Raw genomic sequence first — 14150 nt, forward strand, 5'->3', positions numbered from 1 at the left:
TCTACTGGCCAAAGACAATGTCGCCCAAGTTTGCTTGAGCAGTGAGGATGTTCTGAGATATTCCTCTGAGCAAGCACATTTTTTATAGCATAAGGTAAACTACATATGCAAAAAGTCAGGTTCTTTCTTTAAGACGGCTACAGAAGGGCTGCTTACGCATCTCTGACCTATACTTCATGATCTTAGATGCCTCAATAATTTCTGTAGTCAGCTGACCTTTGTGTTTATCTACAATTCGGCTGTTTCATACACTGGCTGGCAAGAACTATCACGACAGTGAACTCCGATGTGGCCGGCGGCATTCTTGACATCGTTTTTGTGCTCCCTCAGCCTATCTATTCAAACAATCACCAGTTTCGCAATATATAATCCACTACAACTCATAGGGATTGAATACACCATGCTTCATGCGCACTTTACAAGTTTTACCTCATGTTTTTTGTGTACAGACGGGTCCAGCTTGAGTTGACTTTTCGGGACCATTTGCACGCGTGCACATGCTGTCAATTTCAAAGGAGCTAAAAACACATCTACACCAGCAGTCTTTGCAATTTTTTTCCAAATTATGGGAGATAATGTGACCATAAGGTATAGCGGACACATTTTTCTCTCTGCTACTGTGGGTGACTGCAGTGCCAAATTTCAACTTTTTCAACATCCCCTCCGCTACTGCTGCTAAAATGTCGAGAAGGTACCTTGCAGTTACGAGCCTCTCATCATCATCATCATCATCATAATCATCATCATCATCAGCAGCAGCAGCAGCCTGACTATACCCACTGCAGGGCGAAGGCCTCTCCCATATTTCTCCACTTAACCCGGTTCTGTGCTAGCTGCATCCACTTGACCCCTGCGAACTTCTTAATCTTATCCGCCCACCTAACTTTCTGCCGCCCCCTGCTACGCTCTTCTTTCCTTGGAATCCAGTTTGTTACCCTCAGCGACCATCGGTTATCCTCTCTTCGCACTACATGTCCTGCCCATGCCCATTTCTTCTTAATTTCCACTAGAATGTCGGTAACCTGAGTTATTTCTCTGACCCACTCTGCACGCTTCTATATCTCTAAATATTACCCCTACCATTTTTCGTTCCATAGCCCTCTGCGCTGTCTTGTTGGTTAGCCTCCACGTTTCAGCCCCATAGGTGAGCTTCTGAACATGACAGTAAAAAAAAAAAAAAAATGTTGACAGTCCTGTCGGTGCATGATTTCTTCATGACATTACTGAAACAAGATGCAACAATGTCCCCTTTTACAAGCTTCGAATGAAAGGAACTGTAGGGAAGCAACGGATTTTTACATCTATAGGTTCCCAGAAACAGCAAACACGTGCAACAGTGAAGTGCAAGGTCGAGTCAAGGAATTCTATGCAGTCGCAAGAACTTCGAAAACAAAAAGCAAAACAAAACAAAAAAGATAGCAATAACTTCTACAACATTCACCTAATCAGATTTTATTAAAACCAGATAGTAATCTACAAAGTGGAAAACTGTTCCGGCATTTGAGCTTATGAGACGATTTTCAAGTGTCCTGTCAAGCATAGCTAAATGAGAATCACTGATAATTGGATCAATGCACGCTCATATGCCTTTGAACAAAAACACGGCCACCCCATTCATCCCATGCGTTAAACCTTTTGATTTGGACGCTTCAAAGAAAGCTTTGGGCAGAGCGGGTATACGACATAAATGAAAGAAAACACGCAGGCAAGCGCAAAAAGTTGCAACTGTACAGAAAAAAAAAAGCGAAAAGAATGCACCAGAGGAACGAAAACGGCACAGCCTCAGAGTAAAAAAAAAAAAAAAAAAAAAAAAAAAAAAAAAAAAAAAGTTATAATAATTAAACACCGATGTGAAAACAAACAAAGTCCACGTCAAACAACGTAATGAGTATAAAAATCCAGCAGCAAAAACCGCAGCAAAAAGGCACAATTTCAGTTTTCTGGCTCTGCAAAAAAAAAAAAAAAAAAAAAAAAAATCGCCTCTTTCTTGCGGATGGGAGCTGATACCTTAGTCAGAGAATGAAACAAGCTTTTGAAATCACGTGAGCTACAATTTCCTGCGGGTCAGCCTGTGAGAGGCGCCAGGTAACCACAGTACAACCAACAAAATGATGGCAGTGTGTCGTTTGTTTATGTTTGCGCGTCTTTCAAGTTCTAGTAGACCACAGGAGTCCAGAGAGGTAGCATGTTCTGTAAACCTGTCTAACAGACAACGCCATATCTGTATAATAAACAGCCCCGCAGCTAAGATGAATTTTGTATATCACATATAAACGATTTTACTATGCGTGTAATTCACACAAATGCGAGGAACAATTCCGTTCCGTGTTTTATGTGGCAAGTCTCGCGTTTTGGCGTTTGCTTGCGAGATCGGACAAGCAAGGCGGTTGCAAACGGGTTGTGAAATCAGCGTCAACACCATATTTATCAGCCACCCGATTGACTTTATATGACAGAATGTGCACTCAAGAAAGGGCTTCGAATTGCCGTTTCTATTTTGCCCGCTTAAGACAGGTATCATCAGTGAGCCTCTCAAGCTTGTGCTTTTTAATTTAACCTATTTAAAAGTGATCATTGGTGAAATCAATTAATTTTATGCATAAAAACTGCAAAACGTTGTCCTGTGGAAGTTCTAGGATAAAAGTCGGAGCCTTGGAACGAGCGAAAAACTTTCTCAAGACCAAGCTAGCAGCAACAGAAATACCAGCTTTCAGATTGTGTTGAAAATTATGAGCTAGAAAGTCACTGACATATCTAACTCTTTTAACGGTGCTTTAGTTGCCAAGACTCACCTTCATTTTTCGGTCAAATTAGGCCAATTTAAAATTGTGAATGGTCGCATGGTTAGAAAAGCTGTGCAAAAGTCTTGCGTAAGCAAATCTCAAGTTGCTCTCCCCAGGAAGGAAGTGAATTGTCTTAGCGCCAGCTCGCTGTGCTTTGTGTTCGTTTGGCTGTTTGCTTTTTATGTTTAGCGGTAATGACTTCGTTTTGTGGATTTCTGCTGCTCAAAATATATTGAAGGTGGCGTAGACATTGCTTGTTTCTAAACGTAGGGTTCTCCCACAACTCTGCGTCTGCGCCTTTTTGGTTACTTCGGGAAATTCCGTATTTCTTCCGCATAATTTCAACTTAGCGCTCGTCTGTGTATTCTCTATCATCTGCCCTGTCCTATTATACGCGCACAAAGTTTTGCTTGAAATGCCTGTTCACCAACAGACTGCTTTATCATCATCAACTGCACCACACGCTCTGCAAGGCAAATACCTCTTCTCTATTGCTCCAATTAACCTGGTCCTGTACGTGTCAGCATCCACTGTGATCGTCGCAAGCTCCCGATCCTACACATTAACTTAATTTAAGTTACATGCCATATTTGACTATTAAAATAAAGCATCTCACATGAGATAGAGGTTTTGTATGTTTATGAAACTCAGAAGTGACAAAAAGTCGTCGCCCGACTACTGTGCCGGAGTTCCCGGGTTCGAACCCGACCGCGGCGGCTGCGTTTCGATGGAGGCGAAACGAAGAGGCGTCGTGTGCTGTGCGATGTCAGCGCACGTTAAAGATCCCCAGGTGGTCGAAATTACTCCGTAGCCCTCCACTACGGCTCCTCTTTCTCTCTTTCAACTTTCATTCCCACCTTCCTCCCTTCCTCTACGGCGCGGTTCGGGTGTCCACAGAGCAAGTGTGACAGTTACTGCGCCTTTCCCTTCCTGTGAACCAATTTAATTTAATTTAATTTAAAAGTCGTCGATGTTTCTTTTAACGCTGGCGCGAACTGGAATGCGCGTGACGTAATAATATTTTGTATTTTGTCGTCACTGTTGCTTAATCCTATTGGCTCTGTCACACTAGAGTTCTGAACTCACTCGAACCCTCTCAGGCGATGTAAGCTAATTATAACCGAATTATTTTAAAGAAATGTATTGCAAAGAACGCCTTGTTCAGTACCGGCGAATATCCCTACACACTCTACGATACCGGTCATGCAAAGGACTCTATTTCATGTATTCTTCGCAGCTACCAATGCAGACAAGGAGCACCCAGTAGCTTGCAAGGACTGCCGGAACAGCAGCTCTTTCGATTTCGAACTCCATTGCCAGAGTGATGATTCTGTACGACCGAGAGAGAAAAAAATAACACATCACGACTCGACATATATATCCTGCATCAATGCAACGTTTGCGATGGAGAGCTCTAGTAGTTCAGGGAGGGGGGGGGGGGGGGGGGGGCGAAAAATGACACGCACGTCTAAAGAAGACACGATATGTTATCTCAGCTGTCAGTATGTAGCGTTCGTTTCAAGTTTCCACTTGTATTACTTGCATGTCTTTTAAGCTTTGTGTACAAAACGATATGTCACCGTCTAGCTGACTGAGTAATATTTTATCCCTGGAGACCCCGCCACACAAACGACTTAGAATATATTTGAATGCATGATCGTGCATGCAATGCTTAGTCGAACGCCTTCAGTGAGTTCGCATTAGGATCTCCATATTCTTAATTACTGAGAGCCGTTGACGATGTTCGAAGCTCCGAGAAACGGTATGGGGAAAGTGGACAGTGTGGGGAAGGTGGAAGAGGAGGAAAGCGCAGTAAGAAAGTCGGCAAATAGTGGGTAGACGGGGTAGATGTACAAGGTAGTAGAAAGAGGTAAAGCGGAGGGGGTAGGAAAGTGGAGAGGAGGACATGACTCCCCTTACCCCGACAGATGCGTGGCTGTCTCTGTGGTTGGTTTACTTGATAACGGCCATCTGACCAGCGGCGGTGTCCACTCCTCGGGGCTCTAATGCTGGTGTACGCTTTTCCGCGTGAATAGCATTGATCGTCTGTGAATATTTCGGTTTTGCGCTCAGAAACTGTTTCATAGTTCTATGACGTCATTGGCTGTCGCTCATACTTTCGAGTACTTCAGCAACAACAGACGAACAGATTTTCTCCCTCGCTGCGCAGTGGCGCCGCATGTCGGGAAGCTCTGGAAGCTGCGGAGACTAGCTGCCTAGCTTTCGCCGCCACGAGAAGCGTTTGTCACTCATAGAAAAAAACATTCGTGCTAGGGATTTTCCAGTTCGGAGAACGTCCTCTTTTACTTTGGTTAGTTTCTTGCTTCGGTCCGAGTTATCATCTTCGTTCTTTCCCGCTGTTTTTTTTTTTTTTTTTTTCTAGCAAATATTTCTAAAATAATATTCCGCGGTTACTCAGTAAAGCCGGCATGGCTAATTAAAGAGTTATTCCGTCGCTACTTGACATGTAACCTGAATTTTATTGTGGAATGGGTATGATCCGTGATATCGGGTTGTGCTCGGTTCGAGAGTCACTCCAGTGACAGATTAACGCTCGTCATGCGGATATTTTTTGATTACAAGGGCGTGTCACTAAGGCTTATAATTATTTTTCACTGCTCCATTGATACACTAATACCCTTGTTACATGTGCGTTTTCAACGGCAAGTCAGTTGGCGCTCAGTTGAACTGAACGACAGTTAGCGATGTTACACGGCAGCGTCAACTGCAGTTGAGATCTCAACTGCAGTTCAGTTCAACATAGGTCGGCGGTCGCAGTTGAACCAGTCAACTGACAAGATGACTGTCAGCGGACGCGCCGCATCGGCCGAGTCGGCAGCATTTCCAACCGCAGTGTGTTCTAAAATCACACGGAATGTTGTTGCCCTGGCTAGCGCAAGTCCCAGTCTGCAACTATCTGCAACTTCAACTACTCAAACTAGTGAAAAAACATAAGCGCACGAGGCGGCACCAAAAAAAAACAGCGATTAAGCACCGAAGCCAGACGTGCCTTAAATGGTGTTCATCAGCGCTACCCCTCCTCCATAGCAGAGGACGTGGAACGTCCTGTGAACAGGCAAAATCTCTGTGATGAACCCTCTTACGCTGCCTAAGACATCAAAACTTACAGAATCAAGGCCCTGGTTAGGTTAATCAGCTGGGTCCCGTATTAAATAGTTGAAGAGAGTATAGGCGCTTCTTAGAGACACAAAGATTTGTCTCCGACCGAAACGTCGACAATAAATTTGCCGCTAGGGAATGTCTGCTCTCTTCTACTATTTATAGGTAAAAAATTACGAAGGACTTTAGCGACAACAGTAGTGAAAGGCGAAAGCCTGAGTGCCGCATTCATCTACGCAACTGGCACTAATCAGTAATTAATGAGTCATTAAGTATGTAATTAGTCATTCAGTAGTTAGTTACTTAAAGTACTTAATAATAAGCTAGTAATTAATTAGTAATTGCCATTGATTGACATATGGTCGTATAGGGCACGCATTCGCGCATACTTTGGTGGTGCACTGTGATTGGTCAAGGCCTCTATGACGTCATCCCTCCTCGGCCAATCAGAGCCGCCGCAAAAGCGGGTCATATTTTGCCCACGACTGCATGAGCCATTAAAGGCTTTCGCCTTAAAACAGAGACCGCGTTTGAAACTATTAACGTTTCGGCCGTGGTACTGGCCTTCCTCACAGTGTGTGTGTGTGTGTGTGTGTGTGTGTGTGTGTGTGTGTGTGTGTGTGTGTGTGTGTGTGTGTGTGTGTGTGTGTGTGTGTGTGTGTGTGTGTGTGTGTGTGTGTGTGTGTGTGTGTGTGTGTGTGTGTGTGTGTGTGTGTGTGTGTGTGTGTGTGTGTGCGCGCGCTCGAAGGGAACGCCATCAACAATCAGTGAAACGAAAACAAGCACGTAGGATTTTTTTGTCTTTATCAATGTGAAATAATGATCTGATCAAGAAATAAATGTTAAGAAAGTAGAATAAAGTACTCCATAATTAGCCCCTCATTTCCTTGTATTTGTTTATGGATGATTATAGAGGTTGTTTCCTTTGTACTTTATCTTTCACTGATATCGTTTCCGGCAAACTCGCCGAGCACGCTTCACACATTTCGGTGCGCGCTCGCTTGGGAAGAGCTCTCCGCCTCAGTTCCTCCTTTGGGAGCGCGGCGTCCTTGGAGAAAAACAACTGTGTTACAAGATGAAGGGGCCAGAAGCGAAACGCGAGGTGTAATAGAGCAGGCGTGCTTTTACATATACACAACAGCAAAACCTCGACGCGACCGCACGAAACTCCGGAGTTGTTATTTTGTGTTACGATTGGGACGGCGAATAAACACAAGGAACATACGACCGTCGCCTCGAGGTGTATTATAAGGCCGCAGTAGAACCACACGGCGGCGTTGATTTAAACGGGACCTCGTCTTAATTGCTTCCCGCTAGGAGGAGTGCGCGACGCGCGGTTATTATAAGACAAGTTCTCTTTCGCTATAGCGTCAGTCTTTCCTTTCTTGGTCTGAATAACTTGAGCTCGTCGTGGCGAAGGCGACAAATTGAGCTTTAAGAATTTGAACTGTTTTAACGGCGGAATGAAAATATATCCACCCTGGCCTAGATGGATGACACCATGAAAGAACGCGGTGGCTTCTTGGGCTTCTCTCTCAATGTGTTTGTCATTCTCGCTCCAACAACGCCCCGCTGCTGGTTGAGCGTGAGGTTAGTTTAGGTAAGGGTTTAAAGCTGTAGGGGCCTATACCTACGAGGTTAGCTTTAGTTGTTATCGCCCTCCGGTCTTCCAGTTGATAGGTAAACTTTTATAAACTGCGATAGCCTCATCTTTATTATTTTTTTTTTATTTCCATATAAGCGTCTGTAGGGGCCGTGCTGATATAAAAAAAAAAAAAAAAATTCTGCGAATTTTTGGCGAAATGACTGGTTTTTTCTCTTCTGTTACTTCTTCTTTTGTTGTTGGTTGTGCAATCGTCTTAAATGGGACGCATATTTGTCGCCAATTCAATATTTTCTTTTGTTGATTGGCTGTGCGACTGCAGCGCCATACTGCTGGACTTGCTATGCAACCATTATGCAGTTGCTATGCAACTGTTATACAGCTGTTGTCCAATCACAGCTGCTCCACTAGCAAGACAATATTTGGCTGATTACTAGCCGCCATATTACAGTAGTTTCGTACTAATTCAATTCAATTCAGTCTTTATTTAGCACTTCACATAAAAATGCAATATGAACAAATAAATATGAACAGTATCATTCGGCTTTCAGGCTTTTAGGGCTCATAAAAAACGCCGATTTTAGTCGCTACTCGGACTAGCGATGGTGAAGTCTGATCTTTCTCTACGACACAGTGAGAATTTTCAACGTTACTGTTTTTGTTTCTTTGCATAGGCGTTACCAAATTTTTAAAACTGCTGGGTTCCAGCCTGGATTTTTTTTTTTTTCGCTTTTCAATGCAATATCGAGTGTCTTATGCCCTCGTTAATGTCAACGTAAACTGTGCTGGCGGTGCTAAGGTCTCATTACAAAGAGAAATGGCGTCATCGCGTCAAGGTTTGTAAAACAGCATTACTTTGTAATTAAACACACCCACACGCACGCACGCGCGCGAAGACACACACACACACACACACACACACACACACACACACACACACACACACACACACACACACACACACACACACACACACACACACACACACACACACACACACACACACACACACACACACACACACACACACACACACACACACACACACACACACACACGCGCACGCACACGCACACGCACACACACTCTGCGATATAGACAACAAATGAAGATGCGGATGTTGGTCCCTGAGCAACTAATAGTACCTGCGGGCCTACCGTACTCCGGGACTTTCAAACTAATTGAAGATTCAAGTTTAGCTGCAAATACAAAGGGACACTTAAAATGCAGAGTGTTGGCGGTTCGCCTATTCTATAATTATGCACCCATTACATTGCGAAGGACTTCCCCATCGGTAGACTCTACACCTGTCACTGTCTGTCTCCCATTTTCCCTCTAATAAATAGCGAAAAGTTTCGGCTCCGCTTCGGAGGGGCTTTAAAGTAAAAGAAGACATTTTGGTCTGCTGCAAATGAGATCTTATAGCTACAACGAAGGACATCTATCTGTTGTTAAGGCGTCTCGGTCAGCCGCCGTGCACCTAGTATAAGCGTGCGTCTATGTGATAGTCATGGGCAATTGAAAGAGCAAAAAGAAATAAATAAATCAGCAATGAATAAAGAGAGTTTCTGTACATCAACAGCTATAACTGTGCTTCAGCCTTATGATAACTGATTGATTGATCAGTGCATTTTGATCGTTCGCCTGATTATTTGAAGTGTTTATAATAATCCGAATCCGACAAAAAAAAAAATGAAAATGAGCCGAAGTGAGAGAACAGGCCTCTTAGTGTTCCCGCCACAGGAACAAGAAGACCTATACCCGCGCCCGCAAGTGGAACGCGGAAAATTAATCGCCTGCCTCGCGGTGTCGCTGACTCTGACCTCTCATCCGAACATCACACGCACAACAACCGTGCTCTCATCAACGCCACTTCAAGGCCCGCACAACAAGCAGCTGCGGAACTGCGCCTTCCTGCGTGTAATGGAGCAACAGTTGCAACAGGAGGCTCAGACCCGTACCGAGGGCTCCCTGTGTACAGAGAAGGCAGTGCCATTCTTTCATATAGTCCCACTTCTCCTCAATTCAAGACTTAACCGATATTTTTACTCATCTTCTGTATCTAGGATTTACCCAGTGTGACCACGTGATGTACCGCACCCACATAGTGGTTATTGTTATTTCTTTTTTCCTAAAGGGTCAGTCTCAGCACAGACTGAAAAAAGGACATGACTTATTACTCAAACAGTTTGCAAATGGTTACTACTACTACTACTAATAATAATATACAGCTTTACAAAAAGAAATCTTTGAGACCTCTTAATTATCATTGTTCGAATAGAATATGCATCAGCGTAAGTCTTCTCGTTATCTTTATTTGCTTGTCTTGTATATTTCTCCTATTTTCTGACATACCTTGTTGTGTACTTCGTTGCTCATTAAAAGTTGCTTCTATACTTTCCAGGGAAAAACGCTGAACAATTTTTCCGCGCTCTTGCTTAGTTATTCTTATTCATTTTTGTTTTTGAAGAATCGTTTTTGTTATTATTAGGCATAAATTTGCAAGTCTGCAGCCGCCTTCCGACGCCTTGCTGCACTTCCCTGCAAACGAAAATGATAATTTTTCTTTTTGCATATTGTCACGGACCGAGCCTCCCAGGCAGTAAGTCACACTGTAACATACACCGACACCGCCTTTTTCTCTCGATGGGACTTCTAGTGCTGACGCATAAAAACCTGAATATGATAGAGGCACGAAACCACGGTAAAGCTAGCGTGTTCGTATATATTCACCTTAAATTTATCTTTTTTTTCGTGTGACAGCATTAGTAGGCTATTTTGGCGCCAAAAATGTCCGCAAAATCTGTTGCCGGAAGTTGTTCCCTTCGTGACGTCATCATCAAGCGACGTCACCAGTCAATGACGGGATTAGAGTTGTAAGTCATCGTATAAAGAAATGCTGTATCATCAACGAGTCATGAGTCATTATTCATGTGACATGAAGAGTCATGTAATTGATTACTCATGAGAGTCATATGGGTCATGAGACAAAAAGTGCTGAGCCGTGTCACGTGGGTAAGATGATATAGAAAGGCGTCAACTCGTCAACTAGGAGCCACCAACTTTGCGTCAAAGCTAATGCGCCCGATGTATATCTGCAGTGACCTCAAATTTTTGCTGGCGCTAGACGCAATTGTACCAATACGCCTTCAGAAGTAAAGCTTCTCAAAAGAAAAAAAAAAGAAGGAATTGTCACTGCCCTCTCTTGTACATAGATGGTGACCTGATAGCCAGGTCACAAAGGCTGTGGTAACGAACAGTGAGCAGTAAATTTCTCAGAGGCAAATAAGCAGGTTGCTATATGAAGGGTCGAGAAAAAGGCGGCGAGACCACAAAGGAACACTAAATGCGAGTGCCTTTGTGCCGAGCCCGCGGTCTGCGACTAGCCTGGCATCTAATGCACGCGAGTCATACGCGCGTACGAGAAAGGACATTTGTGAGCACACGATGCGTGTCCGATTAGCGGCAGGTTTATCCCAGCTCGTTAGTGACGTTTACCGGGGAGAGGGCATAGGAGGAGAAGAACGAACGCCGCGCCTCGTTACGCTCTTTTGACGGTCAACGCTTCTGGAAGCGGCGCGTCAAAGGCTTAATCGTGTTGTACCCAAGCACCGAGAACGACCGTTAAAAGTTGCGAACATCCAAGCTTTCATCACTAATGGTCTCTGTACGGCAGAATTGTAGAATACTGGCATATATATTAGTAAGAAACTGATGTTAGAGCTTAACATCGGTCGATTTCGATTATTTGTTAATGCCCAGGGAAAATAAAACAGCGCGTGGATACTAAGCCGCATACAGTGAATCGGGAGCAAAATCCAAAGCTGCTCCCGCATCACCAAATGCGGCATCACAAGCGCAGGAAGTATCCGCTGTCTCGTTGCTAGGGTTTGGTTTTGCAGGTATTCATACTCGGGTTTATCTAAATATGTTCAAATTATGTTGGCTCTCACTTTTCACATTTTTGATGGCACCAGAGACGAGGGTTTCGTTCGATTTATTTTTCCGCGCGTTTTTTTTTTTTATTCTTGTCTTTCTTGCGCGATTAATGTTTACAAACTCTCGCAGCATGAAGATTACAATATTGTTCACGTGAGCAATCCATCGTCTAAACATAAAACCTCCCTGGATATATAGACGCAGTTTAAAGCTGTCCGCGACTACGGTACCCCCCTTTCCTTTTTCGTCTTTCTGTGCGATGTATCGGCTTTATTTTAACCTGAAAAAGCCCCCTGGCTAGAAGTCCACCAATGACAAACTCGCTTCGTTCTGTGTTGAGGTGCGTCAAGGCCTCACTCTCCAAGTAGGCATTCCCAGTAGTTCAGTGTACACAACGCATGTCTCTCGGTGGAGGTAAAAGTGGCGGCAATCTGGACGCTTTGTTTCGTACGCTTGCGATGCCAAATGGTTAGATCGCCCTATAGCATCCGATGTGTTATAACTTTCTTTACTACAAGACCATATTTATTTATTTCTTTATTTATTTACATACTGCAGACCATTGGTGAGGTCCAAGCAGGAAGGGCGACAGCAGTGAACAATACAATAATGTACAACAACGGCATACATCGTAAGTAGACGTGAGTTGGTAATGCAATATTATTAGCGAAAATACAATACAGTGATTTAAAACATAGCTAAAAAAAAAGCCGAGTAAGTCAAATGCGCAAAATTAGAATATGTCCAAACTTGCGCAATTTACTATATTGGACTGCAGTGCACCTTAGCAAAAAATTACGGTGTGCTGTAGTAAAGCTTACCTTAACTTTTTAGCAAACCGCAGCGTAGAACTGAGTTTTCTATGCGTGGCCTTGCGTAGCATTATACTGGTATTTTATAAAGGGGAAGAAGTAATATAAGTTACTGAATTTACCCATTTGAAACGCATTGCGATGTGCTGTTTAAAAAATTTATGGAGCTGTCATTAGCTCGTTTCTCACTTTAGAAGCGCGCCTTCATCAGTTGGCGAGGGTCAAAGTGGAGAGATGAAGACCCCCACCACGCATTTAGAGGAGAAGAGGGAGGGAGAAATGGGCGAGTGAAGAGGGTGGAGAGGTAGAAAGAGGTACACCTCAGACTGCGAAGGTGGTTCGTGCTACCGAGCTCGTACTTTCTATAGTCAGCGTGTCTAAGCATACGTAGAGGTCAACTGTCACCACTGTTAGCGATGTTTCGAAAGACGTTCAGCGCAGGGCAAGACTTGACTCCTGGGCAAGTCTGCGTTCATATCCGGCTGTGTGACTTTGGAAGAGAAAAATTTGGCTGTGGTTTAGCTCTGGTTAGACCTGGATGGAAGCGGAAGCTTCTTTTGCCTGTTACATTATTTCCCTATCACGCCTTATCAGTGTAGGGCGCTACATTACTAGGGACACTTAAGCTCATCCTTTAAGGGTATGAGACGAGAGCGTAAGCTACCGGCCCATATATAAAGTCCCGCTTTAACCAAGCCGTATGGACTTGCCTGCGTATCGTGAGTGCAAAGGGTTCCGGCAGGTTTTTTCTATTACCCTCTCATATGAAAGGGGCGACCCGAGTATGCAGATCCTGCCGGTGACATAAGGGATAACGTGAATTCAAATGTCACGGCAAGCTGATTCTAATGTCATCCTCTCACATGCAAGGAGAGTCTCGATTTGGCGCTCTTTCAGGCACGCACGGACACTGACGCTGAAGGCTCGAGTTGACTGCTGTCGTGAAGCTTTCGTTTAAAAAAAAATCATAATAGATTATGTCTGAAAAACTCGCGATTGCTGTCACCAGAGCTAACGCCAAAACATTGGCATTACACACTCGTAACCACTCTGAGAGTGCTTTTATTTCCTTACGCGCTCGCGCAGCCTTTCAAAAATGATACCGAAGAAAGGTTTCTTTTCTGCAATTTTCGGAACCGTATTTAATATGAAAGTGGAGAATATATTTGCGCTTACATCGGCCAAGAATTCTTCACTTATTTGGGATCAAGTAGTTCGAGACCCTTGCAGCGGCTGTCTAAACGTGAGCATTCCTGTACCTTCGCTATGTACTTAATCGACCTAACTTTCGAGCAAAAGCACTGAGCAGAAAAGATCCAAACGCGCTGACTGCCATACGGTCAGCCGTATTCAACGCCATATGGCTTTGTTTTTGATGATTAGGTTACACTGACTTTATTCGGGGTCATGGTGTTCCCTATTATACTCTTACGTATACTTCGTGCGAGACTTCCAAGCTATGTGTCATTTCAGTTAGTGACGCACCTGCAGTCTACAGTTTCTTCACGTCAAAAAGTGCAGAACTACACAGTCTCGTAAGGACAAAGCTTACTTCGTCCCTGTCTTTCCGCGCAGTTCTTCCTTCGCTTCAGTGCTCTCAAACATCGAATGAGCTCCAACTTCGAACGTACACGAAAGTACGAATAGAGCGCGCCTTTTCATTCACTTCGTTTTCGTTTCGTCTTTACGATCGACATAGCCTGTGATTTTTCGCTTGTCTTTTTTTTTTTTTTTTTTTTCAAACAGACGGCGTCTCAGCCTTTACTGCGTTCGCGCTGTTACCGAGTGCCCGCTGTAAAATACACACGCCAGCTGCACCGGCTATCTTTTTTTTTTGTCTTGTTTAGACGCTGTTCGTTATAGGTCTTCACTTTATCTTCGCCACGAACCCCC

The 14150-nt window shown here is 44.0% G+C and overlaps 2 protein-coding genes across 3 annotated transcripts in view; both read left to right on the top strand.

Annotated features, from left to right (window-relative positions):
- LOC146189809 (beta-1,3-galactosyltransferase 1-like) overlaps positions 1-14150 on the top strand; it is a 49729-nt gene that overhangs the window by 11745 nt on the left and 23834 nt on the right. The window lies entirely within an intron of this gene.
- LOC146189810 (uncharacterized) overlaps positions 1-14150 on the top strand; it is a 29085-nt gene that overhangs the window by 581 nt on the left and 14354 nt on the right. The window lies entirely within an intron of this gene.

This window comes from Amblyomma maculatum, chromosome 5, assembly GCF_055883805.1.
Source record: "Amblyomma maculatum isolate TAMU_Amacu chromosome 5, ASM5588380v1, whole genome shotgun sequence".
In the NCBI taxonomy this organism is placed as follows: Eukaryota; Metazoa; Arthropoda; class Arachnida; order Ixodida; family Ixodidae; genus Amblyomma; species Amblyomma maculatum.